At 41.6% G+C, this 14,038-nt stretch overlaps 1 long non-coding RNA gene across 1 annotated transcript; it reads right to left on the minus strand.

The window, feature by feature from the left end:
• Positions 1-286: 286 nt before the first annotated feature.
• Positions 287-11,556, minus strand: LOC117803959. Its single transcript, XR_004628081.1, has 4 exons — positions 11,133-11,556; positions 9,254-9,339; positions 921-978; positions 287-746 (listed from the first exon to the last, which is right to left on the minus strand). It is a non-coding gene; the product is annotated as an uncharacterized LOC117803959 (long non-coding RNA).
• Positions 11,557-14,038: the final 2,482 nt, after the last annotated feature.

The raw sequence follows: 14,038 nt of genomic DNA on the forward strand, positions 1-14,038 counted from the left end.
GTCCATCACCCAGTTACCCCATCCCCCCACCCACCTCCCCTCCAGCAACCCTCAGTTTGTTTCCTATGATTAAGAGTCTCTTATACTTTGTCTCCCTCTCTGGTTTTGTCTTATTTTTTCCTCTCTTCCCCTATGATCCTCTGTTTTGTTTCTTAAATTTCACATATCAGTGAGATCATATGATAATTGTCTTTCTCTGATTGGCTTATTTCGCTTAGCGTAATACCCTCTAGTTCTATCCACGTCATTGCAAATGGCAAGATTTCCTTTTTTTGATGGCTGAGTAATATCCCATTGTATGTGTGTGTGTGTGTGTGTATACACACCATATCTTCTTTATCCATTCATCTGAATCGACTATGTATATTATTGGTAAAGCTGCCAGTCAACAGTAGGCTATTAGTGGTTAAGTTTTAGGGCTGTCAAAGTTTATACAAGATTTTCAGCTGGGGGATTGGTGCCCCCAAGCCCCATGTTGTTCAAGGGTCAACTGTATTTTGAAGTTATATATATAGGCCAGTTCCCTTATCTATGAATTTCATGCTAGATAAAGGGGTGTTACAAAAGTATTTCTTATAGGGGTACCTGGGTGGCTCAGTCGGTCAAGCAGTGTACTCTTGATTTCGGCTCAGGTCATGATCTCAGGGTTGTGAGATTGAGCCCCGCGCTCAGCAGAGTCTCCTTGAGGTTCTCTCTCTCTCTCCCCCTCTGTCCACACCTATGCCCCACTCCTGATTGCGAGCACTCTAAGTAAATAACGAAAGAAAGAAAGAAAGAAAGAAGAAAGAAAGAAAGAAAGAAAGAAAGAAAGAAAGAAAGAAAAGAAAGAAAAGAAAAGAAAGAAAGAAAATCTTTAAAAAAAAAAAAAGGTATTTCTTATAAAATGGGTTTGTTGGACAGAACAGAGTTGAGCCACTGACCTGGACAATACTGTTATCATGTCCACCTTCCCTCCACTCCTTTCATCCAATAGGGGGCCTGGAGAAAACACAAACAAATAAGAGAAAATGTAGGGTGTTTCAATTAAATGCCAAAGTGAATGGTTCAGACTGGGTATCTAGGAAGAATCCTTCCAAAAGGCTGTTTAGTGGAGGCTGGAGTAACTGGGGAGGTTCCTTGCAGATGAGACTTCAGCAGGACTGGGATGGGAGTAGGACTTGAAGGAAGGGGAGGGGACCGTGCCCAAGCTTTGCACACAGGGAGAACGCAATGCAAAAGAGAGAACAGTCTTTGCCCTGACAACGTGCAGCATATTCCAGGCAACCCACAGGGAGACACAGGGCTGTCGTGTGTGTCCTGCTTCCTACGCACAGCTCTGGCTCCAGGGCTTGTGGGGAGTTATGGATTTCACTGTTACAGCACTTTGATAATTGTTTATCATCTTAGCCTGCCCCTGCTGTGAAGGAATAAATGTTTCATTTTCTAACTTAGAGTCACTAAAAATGGTAGTATTAGAGTCATTCGTTCAAATATACAGGTTGCAAATCCTGGTAATAATGGCAGTACACTCAGTTTGTAATAAGCTACCGCTTTTTAACAATTAGCATTTCAAAAAAATCAATATTTCCAGAAACAATGCTTTGAATGTTCTGTACTTGTGCCAATGGTATTGAGGCTCTGACTAGTGAGAACCCCATATATGGATGACTTTGACTGCAAATATTAAGAAAAAGAAGAAAGAAATTGATATTTAAAGTAAGGACTATCTATAATGTCCCAGAAGAGAACTTCAGAGATTGGGCGGTTCCCATGGTAAAATGAGTGATTCAGTGCAGTTCTCAACACCACGGGCTCTTTCCATTTTTCTTTTCAGGGATCCTTGGTAATTCTGTGCGGCCTCCAAGGCTGGCTCCCTTCGTAGTCTTGAAATGGCCGCCACAGCTCATATTTAGAAGTCCAGAAATAGAAAATGGACTGTTGGTGTCTTGGTTATCTTTTTAAGTTTAAAACAAATCCTCCTAAAAACCCTCCCTGAAAGTTTTCCCTCAAGTTTTATTGGCCAGGATTGCATTACATGTCCATGCTTGAGCCAGTGGCTTAGCAAAGGGAATGAGACCAATGTGTTGGGTTTGGTTCAATCACTATTCACCCTCTGGAGCTGAGGGGGGCCCAGCCTCCGTGGAATGAGAAAGCCACTCCGGACAGAGTAAACAAATAGGGCTTCTGACAGCAAGGAGGAAGCAGGGACGGGCCACGGAGGAGACAACAACATTGTCTGCCACAACCAGGGATTTCTAAATTGGTTTCCACAGAGCATTCTTTGGAGGTGCAAGAAATAGGACTTAATTTGGTCAATTAAGTGTGGAAAAGGGTGCACTAGCTCATCTCCCTGGGAATTCACGGTGCCATCAGCGTATAAAAGGCTCTGAGAAAACCTGTACTTTATGTTAAACCTAGAATTTTCCAGATGTATGTAAACTTCTGTTTGTGAAAACCTGTGAACAATCCAACAGAAGCAGTGTTTCATGAAACATCTGTTTGTGAGATGCTGGGGTGGCTATTGGATCTTTATTCAGCTTTTGTAATATTTTAAGTTGGATTTAGGTGTTGATAAGTTTTAAGTGTCAATGCCTTTATAAGAAAATTTCAGACAGTATTATTTTAGAATGTTTTGCTACTTCTTTAAAAGATCTTAAAAATGTTGCAGAGTTCATTTCCCTTCTCCAAATTAGAAAGGGTGTGGCGGTGGTGGTAGGCTGGAGACCAACTTGTTTGCTGAAACTAGATCTGGTGTAAAGATCTAGATTCTAGATCTATTGTTTTCATTACTTAGCCTTTGGAGCAAACAAAAGTTAATTCTGTTGGCCAGGGTAAGCTCCAGATAAGATGTCCAGCCTTTCTATTATTTTGTTTTCCCACAGAACACAGGGGCAGGAACAATCCAAAGAGACTATCCAAGTCACATGGTACGTAACCCACTCCAAGGGCAATATAATGGTTGATAGTTTCCAAAATGAGGGCATGCAGCCTCGCTTAGGTTCACTAATCAATTAGCAAAGTTTCAACTTAGGAAGTTGCTCCATATGCTCCACCCGAATCTTCTGCATAGTTCACTAACAAACGCAACTGAATGTTCACTATATGTGCAAGGCCCTGGGAATTTCAATGGTGAACAAAACCAGAAGCATGGTCCTTGCTTTAACAAGTGCACTATCAGGGCACCTGGGTGGCTCAGTCAGTTAAGCATCTGACTCTTGGTTTCAGCTCAGGTCATGATCTCATGGTTGTGAGATCAAGCCCCACGTGGGGTTTGAGCTCAGCACGGATTCTGCTCGAAATTCTCTCTCCCCCTCTGCCCCTCCTGCTGTGCTCTCTCTCTTTCCCTCTGAAATAAATGAATAAATCTTAAAAACAACCACCACAACACAAAAAACAAGTACACTATTTAGTTGGTGTCAAGAGACAAGTCCAAATGTTAAAATGATACCAGGATAGCTAAATGATGCAGGGCAACTTCACCAGAGAATATTAAGACTACATGACACCCACCCTGAATTTTTTTTTTTTTTTATTCGACAGAGATAGAGACAGCCAGCGAGAGAGGGAACACAAGCAGGGGGAGTGGGAGAGGAAGAAGCAGGCTCACAGCAGAGGAGCCTGACGTGGGGCTCGATCCCATAACGCCGGGATCACGCCCTGAGCCGAAGGCAGACGTTTAACTGCTGTGCCACCCAGGCGCCCCCTGAATTTCTGATTAAAAACTTATTTTCCTTTGTCCAATCCTCACTGGAAATAAAGAACGTGTTACAACAAATTGTACAAGAATTTTTCACATAATTTAGTTGCCGGAAGCCCCCAGTTAATCTGTAGTTCTTCGGATCATTTGCATATGAAAGTTCCCATGAATTAGGAGTAAGGAATTCTATATGAAAACTATGTACACACATATATTATAATCAGCTCATTGTTCGTGCCAAAAGAGCTATTATACACATAGTATGGATGGAGAAGCGACATAAGTCTATTCCTTGTTTATATGGAAAAAGGGGTGTGGGATTTTTTTTAAGCCATGGGAAAAATCTAGAAAGTGGTTTTTGAAAAGATTTTTAGATACATGTGTAGAATTGAAATGCTCATGATTAAAAGAGCTTAATACATTTCTACAAATACCTTAGGGGGAAAATGCCTTTGGATTTTCTGGACCCATCTTCTCTGCTCCATCCCCTCTTTTCATTTGGACCTCCTCTTTCCTTTAGCCCTGTAGCCTATGCTCTGCTCAATTTGTACAATGATGGCTTTCTGGGAAGGGAACTTGTTTTATTGGTTTGGAGTTTGGGCTCAGACTGCTCCAACTCCAGCAGGCCTTTCCTCCATGGCACTTTCCAACAGCCTGGAGTCTCTGAGTCTCCCAGACTGGGAGTCTCACCTGCTAAGGGCTGCTCTTCTCAGGGGGGGCCCTCACGTTGTCTATGTACAGAGAGGATCTCTTTCTCTTTCTCTCTTCCCTCCTGTCCCTTGGGTGACACAGACCTTCCAAACCCAGCCTGTAGGGGTTAAAAGGCAAAGCTCAGGAGCTCTTTTTATTCCTGGTGACCTTTCTCCAGATGAATGATACAAAAGTATTGGGAGTGGGGGGTTTTACAAATCTCTGGACCATGTCTTTGTGAGATGTGATGACTCAGGAGTTGGAAGTACAGATGGCAACTTATGAGAACCACAGTGAGGAACTGGAGGAACTATGTTCTCTTTGGACCTAGACTCTGTGGCTGGCTTCTGCCTCATGTTGCAATTTCATGTCCAGAAAAGATAGTTGCTCTGATTAGTATAACCATAGCTACAGATGGTATGGGAACACTAACTAATGCATTTATGCTCTTTTTAAACAGTTTCTCTGTTTTTTCTTTTTTTTAAGATGTATTGATTTATTTATTTATTTTAGAGAGAGAGCATGTGCATGAGAAGGGGGAGGGGCAGAGGAAGAGGGAGAGAGCATCCTCAAGCAGATTCCCCATTGAGTATGGAGCAAGTCACAGGGCTCTATCACAGGACCCCAAGATCATGACCTGAGCCCAAACCAAGAGCCAGCCACTCAACTGACTGAGCCACCCAGACGCCCCTAAAGTTTTTATTTCAATTCCAGTTAGTTAACATAGAGTATAATGTGAGTTTCAGGTGCACACTATAGGGAAATGTGGGAAAGCAAGAGAAAAGGTGATGGGTAATGCCACCAAAACACAGTGAAAGAGTCCCTCATTTTTTAATAGTGTTTCCTTAAAGAATGAACCCAGATGCCTATTACATAGCCCCCTGCTTGTAAGAGTGCTCCGTGGCTCAGTGGGTGGTGTCTTCGGCATTCAGATGGCTGACTAGTAATCTGTGCAGATATAGATGTCATTCTCTATACAAAGAGAGATCATCCAATAAAGGAGATAAAGGATAGTAAACTTCCTATTTATACTAGAAACACATTCAAGCGCATAGAAATTTCAGAGGGAGGAGAAAACCAAAGGAACCCACATTTACTGAGAGCCTGCTATGTGGCAGACATTCTTCTGGGCACAACACATATTAAATCATTTAATCCTTAAACTCTATGAGGTAGATGCTATCTTTTGCATTTTATGGACAATAAGGTAAGATCAGAGAGGTTCAGTAACTTATCCAAGGCCACGTAGCTCAGAAGTAGAAGTGATGGGTTTCAAGCCTAAATTTGTCTCCAAAACCCATGTTCTTTCTGTCAAGCCATGTTGATATGACTGAGGCGGAGGTGAATATCACAACTCAATAATTATTAGCGACTATAAATGGAAATTATCCCAGTGATTTTTTTTTAAGTAATCTCTATGCCCGACATGAGGCTCTAACTGATGACTCTGAGATCAAGAGTCCCATGCTCTACCAACTGAGCCAAGCAGGTGCCCTCGCCCTGTGATATTTAACCAGCTCAGTTTTTATGGGGTCTTTTCTGCAATGTGGTGAAAATATAATGGGAAACACCATGAAATCAAATCATGGGGACCTTTGGTCAATCAAGGTTTTTCTGTTTCGGACATAAAAAAGATGCTCCCTCCCCCTGAAATGTCAAGATCAGGGATTAGGTTCCCCCAAACACTTCTGAAGCTATCACCCGGGATGACTATGAATTTCTTTGCTCCTACACCTTTTGTCCTCATTGATATCCGCTCCCCTGGCACCACAATGCCAAGAGGTACACAGAACTGCAAGGAAAATACGCAATTCAGAAAAGGATCATCATTAACAAAACCTGAAGACTTTGTATTTCATGCTCAGGAAACAAAAAACGATTTTTATATTTATATAAGATAATATATTTGCTTCTCCCTACTCCTAAAGAACGAGATTAATTTAGCACTCAAGCACCACATGGTCACCTGGAAAGGTTAGAAGTGTTAGAATTGAGGGGCATCTGGGTGGCTCAGTCGTTAAGTGTCTGCCTTTAGCTCAGGGCGTGATCCCGACGTTCTGGGATCCAGCCCTGCATCGGGCTCCCTGCTACGCTGGGAGCCTGCTTCTTCCTCTCCCACTCCCCCTGCTTGTGTTCCCTCTCTCGCTGGCTGTCTCTCTCTCTGTGTCAAATAAATAAATAAATAAATAAATAAAATCTTTAAAAAAAAGTGTTAGAATTGAGAACCCACCCCCCAAAAAGGAAGGTCAATGGAGTCAAAGGCCATGTAGAAGAGAGGAGGCCCAAGCAGCCCAGGAAAGGAGAGAGAAACTGACTCTCACCAAAAGAACCAAAATATTTTTTTAAAAAGAAACAAGACAGGGGTACCTGGGTGGCTCACACAGTGGGACCTCTGACTCTAGATTTTGGCTCAGGTCATGATTTCAGGGTCCTGGGATGGAGCCCTGCCTCAGGCTCCATGCTCAGTCGGGAGTCTGCTTGAGGATTCTCTCCCTCTGCCCCTCCCTCCATGCTCTCTCTCATTCAAATAAATCTTTTTTTTTTCTAAAGAGGGCAAGACACTACTCTTTGCCTATCAAATTGGTACATAATTTGAAGATTGCTCATAGTGAATTTTGGTAAGGCTAAGGGACGTGGCACTCTCATATGCTACTGGTGAAAGTAAATTAGTCCAGCCTTTTTAGAAGGTAATTTGGGAGTATATGTAAGAAGAGTGTGGTACAAGTCTGGGGTTCTCAAACTTTAGCATGCATCAGAATCACCTGGAGGCTCATTAAAACACAAATTGCTGGGCCCCACCCCCAGGGTTTCTGATTCAGCAATATGGGGGAGAGTCAGAGAATTTGCATTTCTAACAAGTTCCCACATGATGCTAATGCCGCTGGTCTAGGGAATACATTTTGAGAACTACTGGCATAAATGGTTGGGAATTTGGCTCTAATGCTTATCAATTGTGTGACATATGCAAGTTACTTCTCTGTTTTTCATTTATTGAAAATGGGGAAAACAGGGGACCTGGCTGGCTCAGTAAGTGGAGAGTACAAATCTTGACCTTGGGGTTGTGAGTTCGAGCCCCACATTGGGTGTAGAGATTACTTAAAAATAAAATCTTTTAAAAAATATGGGAACAATAAATAGTGTCTACCTTATACAGTTGTAAGAATTAAGAGTTAATAAACATAAAGTGCATATGGGAAGTGCTCACTAAATGTTAGCTCAATAAATGTTTTAATGTTTTTTTCCTTAAGATTATATTTATTTATTTGAGAGAGTGAGCATGCAAGTACACACTTGCACAAGCAGGGCAGAGGGAGAGGGAGAAGCAGACTCCCCACTGAGGAGGGAGCCTGACATGGGGCTCCATCCCAGGACCCTGAGATCAAGACCTGAGCCAAAGGCAGATGCGTAGCCGACTGAGCCACCCAGGCATCCCTCAATAAATGTTTTCATAATTTAAAATGCTCATTCTTTTTGATTAGATAATTCCATGTCTAAGTATTTATTTCCATAGAAATATTTATATTACAACCTAGATGAAATAAATTCATTTAAAAATATAACCTAATAAAATATTCTTGACTCAAGAATAAAAAATCTCTATAGCTCTATAACCTTTAAAGTAATCCACCTTATAATTAAAATGTTTCTCATAAAGAAAAATCCAGAGGTCCTCACTGGTGTCTTCTACCAAACTGTTTAAGGAAGAAATAATACAAGTATTGCACAAAATCTGTCAGACAACAGAAGATAAAACATTCCCTGGGGCGCCTGGGTGGCTCAGTCGTCTGCCTTCGGCTCAGGGCGTGATCCCGGCTTTATGGGATCGAGCCCCGCATCAGGCTCCTCCGCTGGGAGCCTGCTTCTTCCTCTCCCACTCCCCCTGCTTGTGTTCCCTCTCTCGCTGGCTGTCTCTCTCTGTCAAATAAATAAATAAAATCTTAAAAAAAAAAAAAAGTTTCCCAAATTATTTTGAGTCCTCATAACCTTGACATTGAACTTGACAAAGACATCACAAGAAAATTATAGACCAATATCCTTCATGAATATAGATACAAAAATTCTTAACAAAATATTAGCAAATCTGTTGTCAAAAACCGACCTCTGTTCTCCAGAGCCAAAATATGTAACGCAAAGACAGAGCTGGGGTATAAAGAGGAACAATAGATTTATTGCTTTGCCAGGCAAAGGAGGCTGCCTTCAAAACTGCAAGGCCACCCAGAGGAAGGGGCTGGGAGTTTTATAGGGAAGTCCAGGATCTAGCCAGTTCTGACAGGAATTGTGTACGTGCTGCCAGACTCCTTTGCCATGTCCTCAGGGTGGTATCAGTTCCTGAAACAAAAGGCTAAGATGGGAGGGGTGGTTTGCAGAAGAGAGGGAAAAGGTTATCTAAAGATTTATGCATTTATTTTAGAGAGAGTGACAGAGAGAAAATGTGAGTGGGGGAGGAGCAGAATCTTTCCAGCAGACTCACCACTGAGTGCAGAGCCCCACTCGGGGCTCAATCGCACAACCCTGAGATCATGATCCTGAGGTCATGACCTGAGCCCAAACCAAGAGTAGGATGCTTAACCGACTGAGTCACCCAAGCGCCTGAGGTTACTTAGTTTAAAATCGAGTTTTCCTGAAGCATTAGGGCAGCCATTTTGATTTTGTTCCACTTTATGCTTTTAAGCAGTCTCAAATCAAACCCAGCAAATTAGAAAAATGGTAATACACCATGATCAAAATCTGTATTAGTTTGCTGTGCTTGTTGTAACAAATTACCACAGACTTAGGGGCTTAAAGCAACAGAAACTTATTCTCTCTTAGTTCTAGAGACCAGAAGTCTGAAATCAGTGACAGCAAGGCCACATTCCCTTCAGGGGCTAAAGGAGAATTCATCCTCACCTCCACTAGTGTCTGGTGACTGACAGCATTCCTTGGCTTGTGGTGGCATCACTCCAGTCTCTGCTTCCATCTTCACATCGCCTTCTCTTTGTGTTGATCCCAGGAATGCAAGGTTGTTTTAACACCCAAAAATCAGTCAATGTAGCCCCCGATACACATCCTACATAATTCCCCTCCCTTGAGCAGGATTTGTGAATATGATGGAATAGTTACATCGGTGATTACATTATATTATATAAAACTCCACCATTTAACAGACCAAAGAGGAATTTTCCTGGTGGCCTTGAAGAAGCCAACCACCATGTTGTCGAAAAGGCCACATGGCAAAGTACAGTCTCTGGGAACTAAGGATGGCCCTCCACTGACAGCAGACAAATCCTATAACCACAGGAGCTAAATTATGCCAAAAACTTAGTAATCTTAGAAGAGAACTCCAAGCCTTAGATGAGCTCAAAGTCCCAGTTGCCACCTTGAGATCTGGTGAGACCCTGAGCAGAGGACCCAGTCAACACATGACCACACTCCTGACCCACAGAAACTGTGAGATCATAAATTTGTGTTGTGCTAAGCCAAAAAAATTTTTTTAATTAATTTATTTATGTAAGTAATCTCTGCACCCAACATGGGGCTCAAACTCACAACCCCAAGATCAAGAGTTGCATGCTCTCCCAACTGAGCAAGCCAGGCACCCTTGGCCAAAAATATTTTTTAATGTAATTCCTCATATTAACAGGATAAAGGAGAAAAATCATATAATCATCTCATATGCAGGAAAGGCATTTAACAAAATGCAGCACCTGTTTGTGATTAAAATTCTTGTCAAAATAGAAGTAGAAGGAAACTTCCTCCATTTGATTTAGGGCACCTATGAGAAACCTTGATCTAACATCATACCTACTAGTGAAATATAGAATACTTTCTAAGATTGAGAAAGTTACAAGGTGTTCACTCACACCAGTTCTATTCAGCATTGTATTGGACATGCTAGCCCATGCATTTAGGCAAGAAAAATAAATAAAAGCTATTTAAATCAGAAAGGAAGAAGTACTGTCTTTATTCACAGATGACATGATTGTATATGTAGAAAATCTAAGGGACCTCTCATATTAGAACAGTGAATTTGGCAATGTTGCAGGATATAAAGGCAATATGCAAAAACCAACTATATTTCTATATATAGCAACAAATAATTAAAAAATGAAATTTTACCCCTCAAAAATTCTACCTTCCATAAAACACTAGAGAACAGGGGCACCTGGGTGGCTCAGTCATTAAGCATCTGCCTTCAGCTCACAGCGTGATCCTGGAGTTATGGGATCGAGCCCCGCATCAGGCTACTCCGCTAGGAGCCTGCTTCCTCCTCTCCCACTCCTCCTGCTTGTGTTCCCTCTCTCTCTCTGACAAATAAATAAATAAAATCTTTAAAAAAAAAAATAAAATAAAATAAAACACTAGAGAACAATTCAGCCACATTCTTTGCAACTTTGTAACAGAGTGCCTTTTCTCCAGTTTCCAATTACCTGTTCCTCATTTCCATCTGAGACCTCACCAGAATGGCCTTTATGTCCCTATTTCTGCCAACATTCTGTTCATGATTATTGGTGGGTTCTCTAAGAAGATGGAAGCCTTCTCTCTTGCCCTCCTCTTTTCTTTCTAAGGCCTCACCCAAATTGCCTTTAACATTTCTCATTTCTAGCACGTACCTCAGACTCCTCCAGCCTCCCCCATTCCCCAGCTCCAAAGCTGCTGCCACACTTCTAGGTACTTGTTACAGCAACACCCCATTTCTTGGTACCAAAATCTGTATTAGTCTGCATGAGTTGCTGTAACAAAATACCATAGACTGGGTGACCTCAACAACAGAAATGTATTTTCTCACAGTTCTGGAGGCTGGGAAGTCCAAGATCAAGGTCTGGCAGGGTACGGTTTCTAGAGAAGGCTGCCTTCCTGGCTTGCAGATAACAACCCTCTTGCTGTGTCCTCACACGGTAGGGAGAGAAGGCTGTGGGGAGAGAGAAGAAAATGTGGGGGTGGGGGCAGAAGGTAAAAAGGAGAAGGAAGAGAGCTCTTACAAGGAAACTAATCTTATTAGATCAGGGTTCTATCCTTTTATTGCCCCCCCCATCACGGTTCTATCCTTATGACTTCATTTAACTATAATTACTTTGATAAAGGCCTCATTTCCAAATACAGCCACACTGGGGATAAGGGCTTCAACATAAAAATTTTGAAGGGACACAAATATTCAGTTCATAATATCACCTTTATGTGAAAAAATACAGCAGTACTTTCTAAAATAATCGAAGCAGCGGAAAAAGTCTGAAAAAGCAGCAGTAATGTACCTAATACATCTTAAAGCTTTAAGTCAGTATTTTCATCTCTTTCCCTTATATTATATTCTCTCATTTAGAACAAATGAACAAATGTTCCTGTTAGGCTTGTGTTTTGCTGGTCCAAGCTGGCTTTCTACTGCCTGCAAGATTAAAATGATGCTGAGGCTTTAAAATGCCCACCATTTAATATGATCCAGGAATTCTATGCCAAGGTAAAAAAATGACGCTAATGACTTGCCCTATTAATTGCCTGTTCTGTGTTGGGTATCATGACAGGTGCTGGGAGTGCAGGAGAAATAAAGCCCAGGGCATGTCTACAAAGAACTTACAGTTGGCTAAGGACGTAGACCTGTCCTTTCAAAGTGATTTTCCCAGGAGTGGTAAAGGGTTTGTACAGTCCTCACATTCTCTTATCCGGGTGGCTGGTTAGAAAGGCAGCTTCAGTCAAAGGATAGTTTTCCAAGAGAAGCTCTACCCTACAAATGGCGCCGTAACTGAATATACATATGGTCTGTGACAAGCAGTGAGGCAACTGGACTGTGCAGTATTTATTTTAAATAGAAATGGAGGTTTTGTGTTTGTGCCACTTAAACATTCTTCAGTTTACTCCATGACACCCTTGACGGTATTAGGTTCATCAAGTAAACTGTAAGGGGCAGCCAGGTAAAACAGAGTGTTCTTATAAAAAGGAGAAGAACCCAGTGCCTCTCTACCCACAAAAAGCTGCCTATTTGTTTTTTCCAAAACGTCATTCTGGTCTTCATTTTTTTATAAAAAGGATGTTTCCCCAAGAAATGTTTTAAAAACTGTGATTTTGCTTCTGAGGTATATGTACACAGTGTGTCTGTGGTTTTGTGACATCATAAGCTTCCTGAATAAAATAACATATTGCAACTCGCAGGGAGACTTTGCATCTCTGCAGGACAAGTGTCATCTGAGAAGCTTCTAGGCATGCAGATAAAATTTTGACACTAGGGGCACCTGGGTGGCACAGCGGTTAAGCGTCTGCCTTTGGCTCAGGGCGTGATCCCAGCGTTGTGGGATCGAGCCCCACATCAGGCTCCTCCACTATGAGCCTGCTTCTTCCTCTCCCACTCCCCCTGCTTGTGTTCCCTCTCTCACTGGCTGTCTCTCTCTCTGTTGAATAAATAAATAAAATATTTAAAAAAAAAATTTTGACACTAAAACTTATTAACAGGCGCTTTCCTAGACTTAAAAAATCCACAGAGAAACAAAGTCAATTAAATTTTATTACAACCAAGAATATAAAATAAATGCAATGTAATTTATTTTAGTTTTAACAGTCATTTCAAGAAGGATGGCAGGACAACTCAAAAGCAGGGAAACACTCGGGCTCCCAAGTGGCTGCTCTCCTGCCCCCCACGGAGCATGCCTCGCTGGGGGGCAGCCGGCTCTGAGCGCACACTTCGTAGCAGAGTGTGGGAAGCGTACACAGTCATCTCTATAATCATAGAAAGAGGGGTGCGTGCAGAAGATGGCTGAGAGCAGAGACAAAGACAGGTACACTTCACAAATAGGAATTATGGGAATTACAAACTAGGCAGTTTAGAAAGGATATACTACATAACATATATAAAAAGTACTTTAAATTGTTGTTAAAAAGGACATCTTCAGTCCAGATTTTGTGTAATACTTTTAGTGTCTACACAGACAAATCTTTAAAAAAATTAAATAGTATTAATTTACTAAATATTTAGGAGATAACAGTGCATTAAGGATTTTTTCATATAATACACACATATCACTCCTTTGCAGTGATAGCACAGAAGAGTAAGTATGGCCTTAGGTACAACACAGTTTTTTTAAAATCCTAAAACAATGAACTTTGCTTTATGAGATCTGTGACTACTCTTGAAGATGATGGGGGCCTAAACTGCTGTTTGAAATAAAAGATTACTTATACTTGAAATCCTTCGAGCCTCCTTTAGGCTAACTGCTATGTTACTGCCTTTCTCCATTCCCTAGAAAGATATCACCAGAGAGTTTAGGATTTGCAATTTTCATAGAATTCTTCCTTCATTGTATGGTTTCTGCCACATCATTTTGTTCAAAGCAGATTAAGCTGCAAATCTTATTGTCCAACGATTTTTCCTTTTCCCTTGAGCAGAGAAAACAGCATCGTTTCAGAGGCATACACCCAGCAGTTGCTTCACCAGGAGTGAGGCAGTGAACACGTAGGTAAATGTCGTCCCTTTCCATTCTTCAATGTAAATTAGGTTTATAAGAGCAAAAGAGTAGTGCAGAAGGCCAAAGTTCTAAGTACCAAAGTTTTAAAACCACACAGATATAAAAATATACATGCCCTTGGTTCTCGTACGTTACTGCACGATTTACTTTCATCACAAGGATTGCTCAGCCTCATAGTAACAGCCCTGCCACCAGGCTACCTTACCCTTGAGCTCAGCTCTCCTGAAACTCTAGAATCCCTTTT

Source organism: Ailuropoda melanoleuca, chromosome 10 (assembly GCF_002007445.2).
Source record: "Ailuropoda melanoleuca isolate Jingjing chromosome 10, ASM200744v2, whole genome shotgun sequence".
In the NCBI taxonomy this organism is placed as follows: Eukaryota; Metazoa; Chordata; class Mammalia; order Carnivora; family Ursidae; genus Ailuropoda; species Ailuropoda melanoleuca.